Raw genomic sequence first — 7,873 nt, forward strand, 5'->3', positions numbered from 1 at the left:
CCATATATCATTTTAAGGAAAATGAACTCGACTCTACTTTCTCAACTCAAGTGCTCAACTCTTAAAACAAGTTTATAAAAATTGTAAAAAGACTTCTCAAAATAGGGTTCATGACGAATGATGGGCGTGAACGACTCAATTCAAGATTTTCAATAACCATACAAAGAACTCAATACTCGAAACGCAACAACTTCGATGATCATACTCATTTAAAGAATTCTCAATTCATAAGGTTCATGTCGAATTATGAGCATGAACAACTCAAATCAAGGACTCAATGATACTCCTCATCTCAAGATTTCTGGACTAATATGATTCATGTGAAATTATGGGAATGACTACTCAACTTAAGGACTTCAGGGGTAACATGTAATAGTCCCATGATTAGGAATATAATCTCAAAAATGTTAGGAAATCGATAATCAAGACTTAGAAATGGAAGTTACTACTCCTCTCAATGATGCTCAATTTATGGAGTTCATGCGGAATTTATGGGCATGGACTACTTGACTCGAGGGTCTAAAGAACATTATGGAACTCATGTATACGACTCTTCCCATTAACATTATGGAACTCATGTCTACGACTCTTCTCATTCTCATACTTAGTTTCTCAAAACATAGTCAAAATTGATAATTGATCTCAAAGGATTCACAATTGAACTGAAAAGCTTTCTTGAAATCTACTATTAACTCTCTCTTGAATGTGAATTATGAATTCAAGAGTTATGGTTCATGATATGAAGGATATCGTGATGAAAAAATAGACTCATGATTACATTCTGCTCATTCTCATACTCACTTGCTTGAGTTCTTGAAACAGGTTACTAGAAGTTGTAGAAGACTCCGCAGAAGGACTCAAAGGGATTTTTCTTAGACTGTCCGAAAGATTTCTCAAAACTTAACTCTTCAATCTACCTTGAATTTGAATTATGAATTCAAGGTTATGATCATGTTATGAATGGTTTCTTGGTGTTTAGAAGTAGTTTAAAGTAGTTAGAATCGAAAAGGAGTGAAGGTACACTTCGAAAGAACTCAAACGGAGCAACCGATTGCAACTAGATGGGGCAGGCGACCCTGGCACACATAGTGGTGCGGGGTTCCAGCACCTAAACTTCAGAGAATAATTAGGGGTTATCTGGCTGGAACGACACGCTAGGCCCTAACCCAGAAAACCCGACGAATTTCCTTGCCCTTTTTCTCACCCTAACCCGCCTAGAATCAAACGGTTCTTCCCTATTCACTTGGATTCAATTATTTAACATAAGTACACTCTAATCTACTTAATACAACCCTCAAAACACTCACTTTCATCTCAAGAAATCATCAAAACCCCAACACAGCCAGATTTAGGATGAACTTCAAGAACACTTCTCAAGAACTCATCAAGAACTCTAATCTTTCAACTTCAAGAATGACATTGCGCTGAAAATAACATGATTGGTGTGTGAGTGAACAAACCCAACACTATGAAAGCTTGCATACCTCTTAGGGATCAAACCCATGGTGAAAATCCACAACAAAACCTAAGAACCTCGACGAACGCTTCGATCCTCTCCTCTTTTCTCTTCTTTTCTCTTCTTAAAGTCTTAACTAAAACCCTAGACGTATATTGGAATTATAAAAATAGACCTAATAGGATTAGACCCTTAAAACCTTACTAAAAATGAATAAAATCTGATTTGGTAAGTAAAAGACCAAAATACCCCTCATTATTTTCGAGTAACTTTCCTTAACTGGACAACTCAACTTCAAAAGGGCATATCTCACTCATCCGACCTCGAAACTTAGCAAACTCGGTGGTGTTGGAAATATAAATAAAAAATATTTCATTAGATATCTTGTAGCCCACCTAAATCATCCTGTAGTGAGAGTTATGGTCGTTTGAAGTTGACCCAAAACTCATAACTTAAGCATAACTTGCAAAATTTCAGATTTTGCTATTTCCAATTTAGTTCTTTTTTGGAAATCAAGGTTCTACATCTAGTGACCTTAACACTTAAGAAATTTTAAATTCCTCAAAAAAAAATCCTACTCACAACGAAGGATGGGTCGAGTCTTAGCTCGAAATTTTTTTGGGGTGTTACATTATCTCCCTTGGGATCATTTGTCCTCGAATGACGGATGGACTTGGTATGGAATGGGGTTACTCTTATTATGGTCTGAGTTTAATGGTACGCTCTCACAATATTCAAGCTTAACGTACCCAAATCCTTTAGTTCGGGTTCTATACCTCTCTATAGAGGATCTCATCCTAAGCCTATTACTCCTTACCACCACATTCAAGCTTAGTACTTTACCAACGCCATTACTAACAGGACCTCTAAAAAGATATCTCCCATACTCTCTGGAACTCATTACTAACCCATTCTCAAACACTTTACTTGATTTCTCATCTTGTCATCTCCCCCTTAGGTCTAAAGCTGACACTTGAAGCTTTGGACCTATTTCATCATCTCTAACTGGTATACATCCACTTAATGCTCTTTTTACTGTTGTGATTTAGCCACACTTCACTTCCCTTATCTAAAGGTTAAGATCTCTCACTTGTACCACACATCTTTCATTGCAGCTAACATCTCAATTCCTCACCTACTCTATGTCAAGACTAACATCATCACCCTCATATTTCCGTCCTTTTGATCATGACACTCATCTCAAATTCAAGCTTAATGTGCATTGCTAAACCCGAATATCAATATGATTGCTCGCCTACTATGCTATACCTCATTACTTGATCAGTTCTATAACTTTCTGAACATCATGACCCTCTCAAACATATCATAAGCCTAGCTTAGATCTATCACTTTATGAATACTTTTTCTCTTTTATTCAACACTTACACTTGGTCATTACCTGCACAATGACACTTCATCATAAACTCCTTTCTAGCTAAACATACTCTACCTCCTATGATGGAATATTCACAACTCATCACTTCTTAGTCTACCCATAAGGGAAAACTCCTCATTAATAACTTACTAGGTGCATGACTATAGTAACATAGCATTTCAAAACATTATCTCCCTTTCTTAGATCACTAAAGCTCTGCATACTTTCCTCTAACTCTGGGCTCTTTCACTACTACTACTCATGATCTTGTCATTCATACTATCTTTTAGGGTGAAAATACTACCCAAGCTCTAAACATACTTTCTCATAAGGATTTCAGTTGAAACAAGGCTTAGAGAAGAGAGTACAACTCAATTTTAGCTCAACGCATGATTCAAATGAGTATGGGTGCATTCCTTTGAAACTAACAGTACTTACTCAGTCATGGGCTTCTCTCAAGCCCCCCTGGAGTCTCATGACTTCCTCAAGATTTTTCTAAGAGTAACTTATCGATAAAGGACTGACTTTCATTTTCAACCAGCTCTAGTATTATGGGTAGTTGAATAGATCTAAGATATGCACGAGTATAAATAAATGTCTATGACATAGCTCTATTGCACGACTAAAAGTATGAAAGAAGGGAAACTTTTTCTTAAATGTCTGTAGTCCCTCATTTATAGAAGTGGGGCCCTCACAACCATAAATAAGATCCTATTTGACACGACTTCATTGACACCCTACGACAGTTGAACTCAGTGTTATGATACCAAGTTTCTCATGACCCGAGCCTACACCCTGGACGTGGCCGGCACTCGAGAACCACTATTGGTCCCCAAGTAAACCCTCATCTTGGCTGACTACAAGCAGAAGACTAACTCAAGCATAAAAAACTTAAAAACTGAATAAAAATTCATGAAACTCAAATACAAAGCTTTAACTCAATTGAAAAACTCTGAATAAAACTAATATATTCAACTCACCACAGAATAGGAAACTTAAGTCTTTAAAACATTTAACAAAATAAATGAACAAGCTTTTGAAACTATACTGTCTATCTATGAAGCCTCTAAATGACAAAGATGGAGGTTGAGACAAGACCCACGACATCCTGACAAAACTGAAAAGTAAATGAAATCCTCTGGAAGCAAGGAGGCTCACCATAACAAACTCGAACTCCACGTGGTTCCAACGAAGCTCATGTTGATAACCCTGAATACCTATATTTGCATCATGATATGATGCAGGACAAAAGGCTCAGTACGTGGAATGTACGAGCATGTAAGGGGAATTCTAAACCATAACATAAGCTTAAACTTGATAAAAGGAAACATACTTAGCTCATCTCAACTCACTCATGCTAAACTAAACTCAAGAATAAGAAACATAGTTCAACTCAATGATAATTCAACTCAGTGGAATAAAACTCAACTCAATAATAAGATACTCAACTCTAAGTACTCAACTCTAGATACTCAACTCCATATAAAGAAAAAATATACATGCAATATATGGAAAGCTTTTAAAATAGAAGAAAACAACTCAGTGTAATGAAGAATACAATAACAACTCAATTTATATATAATAAAATACAATAAAACTATGTGAGAGTTTCTCTAACCGAAAACCATCACTATGAGCTATGTGATGATACATCGTCTCACCCACGCTGCCAGAACTGTCCTATAACTTGCCGAGATAGAGAACGCCTCAACTAAGTGGATCCACCCGTCTATGCTAAAAAGCATTAAGGAATCATCTAAAAAGTATGACCCTTTCTACCCACGTTGGCTAGATAGTTTATGGAGTCTTGAGTTATCTGAACTCGTCCCCATATCGGTGCTCAATACTACTCATAAAAATATACTCAACTCATATGTTTAAAAATATAACTCTTTATATGGTTTGAGATTATTACTCAAAATCTTTCTCTAAAAAGATATGTTACTCAAACTGCTCAAAACTCTTTAAGAAATCTCAGTTTCCTTCTTTTTTAAATGTGAAAACATTTACTCTTGGGAATACTTAGTTACCATATATCATTTTAAGGAAAATGAACTTGACTCTACTCTTTCTCAACTCAAGTGCTTAAGTCTTAAAACAAGTTTATATAAAGTTGTAAAAAGACTTCTCAAAATAGGGTTTACGCTGAATGATGGGCCTGAATGAATCAATTCAAGGTTTTCAATAACCATACAAAGAACTCGATACTCAGAACTCAACAACTTCAATGATAATACTCATTTAAAGAATGCTCCACTCATAAGGTTCATGTGGAATTATGGGAATGAACAACTTATTTCAAGGACTCAATGATACTTCTCATTTCAAGATTTCACGACTCATATGGTTCATGCGAGTTTATGGGCATGACTACTCAACTTAAGGAGTTCAGGGGTAACATGTAATAGTCCCATTATTAGGAATATAATCTTGAAAAGGTTAGGAACTCGATACTCAATACTTATAAATTGAAGATACTACTCCTCTCAATGATGCTCAATTTATGGAGTTCATGCAGAATTTATGGGCATGACGTCTTGACTCGAGGGTCTAAAGAACATTATGGAACTCATGTATATGACTCTTCTTATTCTCATACTTACTTTCTTAAAATTTAGTTCAAATCTATAGTTGATCTCAAAGGATTCACAATTGAACTCAAAAGCTTTCTTGAATTCTACTCTAAACTCTCTCTTGAATGTGAATTATGAATTCAAGAGTTATGGTTGATGATATGAAGGATGAATTGATGAAAAAGTAGAATCATGAGTATATTCTCCTCATTCTCATACTCACTTGCTCGAGTTCTTGAAACAAGTTACTAGAAGTTGTAGAAGACTCCAAAAAAGGACTCAAAGGGATTTTTTTTAGAATGTGAGAAAGAATTCTGAAAACTTAACTCTTAACTCTAAATTGAATTTGAATTATGAATTCAAGGTTATAATCATGTTATGAATGGTTTCTAGGTGTTTAGAAGTAGTTTAGAGTTGTTAGAATCGAAAAGGAGTTAAGGTACGCTTCGAAAGAACTCAAACAAAGCAACCGATTGCAAACTGGATGGGACAGGAGACCTTGGCATAGTGAGTGGCGCGGGGTGCCAACCCCTAAACTTCAGAGCATAACTTGGCGCAACGCGCCAACCTCCAACCTAAAAAACCCGATGAATTTCCTTGCTCGTTTTCTCACCCCAACTCGCCTAGAATCGAACGGTTTCTTCCCTAATTACTTGGATTCAATTACTTAACATAAGTACACTCTAATATACTCAATAAAGACCTCAAAACACTCACTTTCATCTCAAGAAATCATTAAAACCCCAACACAACAAGATTTATGATGAACTTCAAGAACACTTCTCAAGAACTCATCCAGAACTCTAATCTTTCAACTTCAAGAATGAAATTGAGCTAAAAATAACTTGATTGGCATATGGATGAACAAACCCAACACTATGGAAGCTTACATACCTCTTAGGGATCAAATCCATGGCGAAAATCCACAACAAAACCTAAGAACCTCCATGAACGCTTTGATCCTCTCTTCTTTTTTCTTCTTGTTACTTCTTGAACTCTCAACTAAAACCTTAGGCGTATATTAGAAGTATAAAAATGAACCTAATAGGATTAGACCATTCAAACCTTACTAAAAATGAATAAAATCTGTTTTGGTAAGGAAAATACCAAAATACCCCTCACTATTTTCGGGCTAACTTTCCTTAACTGGACAACTCAACTTCAAACGAGCATATCTCACTCCCAAACTCGAAACTTAGCAAACTCGGTGGCGTTGGAAAGATAATTCAAAGACATTTCATTATCTATCTTGTAGCCCGCCTAAATCATCATGTACTTAGAGTTATGGTCGTTTGAATTTGACCCAAAACTCATAACTTAAGCATAACTTGCAAAATTTCAGATTTTGCTATTTCCAATTTAGTTATTTTTTGGAACTCAAGGGGCTACATCCAGTGGCCTTAACACTTGAGAAATTTTAAATTCCTCGGAAAAAATCCTACTCACAATGAAGGATGGTTCGAGTCTTAGCTCGAAAATTTTGCGGGGTGTTACACAATGTTTAATCCAACTTTCATTCTTTGGATTAATTTGAAATTTGTACGATATTCTGTACATAATAACTTAATTAGTAAAAGTTTAAGTTAATATTATCTAGCTATTTATCCTGAGTAACCTTTTAATGATAAATATCCTGAAATGAAAAAATACAAATAAAGAGGGACAAAACTTACATTACAAATTCTTTGTTCCGAATTCACTTGATCATTAATTATCTTTTATTTAAATGATGAAATTTTTAGTACCGTTTCAATTACAATTTTGTACTTCAACATATTAAAAACATTTAGACTTGACTCTAAAGAACTTCTTGAAAAAAGTATTATTAGAAAATATAATTATAGAATTAATTGCACAAAGTGTTCTCTTGAGCGACATATTTTTTAAGAGAGACCTAACTAATATTGGACCTTAAATATTTTTAGTGGTGCTAGCTCTTCAAGAACTTCAAGTGCATCGATAAATAATATAAAACATGCCAAAATTTGACATTGCAAGGAGTAAGAAAGTTGTCCTACTTGCAAGGGTTTTTTTTTTTTTTTTTGACAGAAATTAGAAATTAATTTTGCTTTGTAGACTAGTGATCCTTTTACTAGGGAACCAAGGCAATGGAAGCAATCTGGTTACGATGAGTTCAAAGTTACATTTTAGAAAAAAATCCATGAAAAATATGAAAAGTCTTAAAATATTACAAATCAGAAATTTTGATTGTGATAGATATCCTTGGGAATCATTGTCAAAAACTTTTGGACACAAAAGACTTGTTCATCTTAATCTCTCGTTTGGTTTGTTGCATCATTTATGGACTGAAATAGAGTTACAATAGTTAATCTTCCATTTTAGTCAAACATATTAGCTATTCTAGTGACCATTGATACAACTTTAATTTTATCGACATTAGTGTATTTTAATTATTTTCTTACTCATCTCTTCACAACCATAGATCATTATGAACTAGATTATCTTTAT

Source organism: Solanum verrucosum, unplaced genomic scaffold (genome assembly GCF_900185275.1).
Source record: "Solanum verrucosum unplaced genomic scaffold, falcon-dt-bn FXZP01001237.1, whole genome shotgun sequence".
Taxonomy (NCBI): domain Eukaryota; kingdom Viridiplantae; phylum Streptophyta; class Magnoliopsida; order Solanales; family Solanaceae; genus Solanum; species Solanum verrucosum.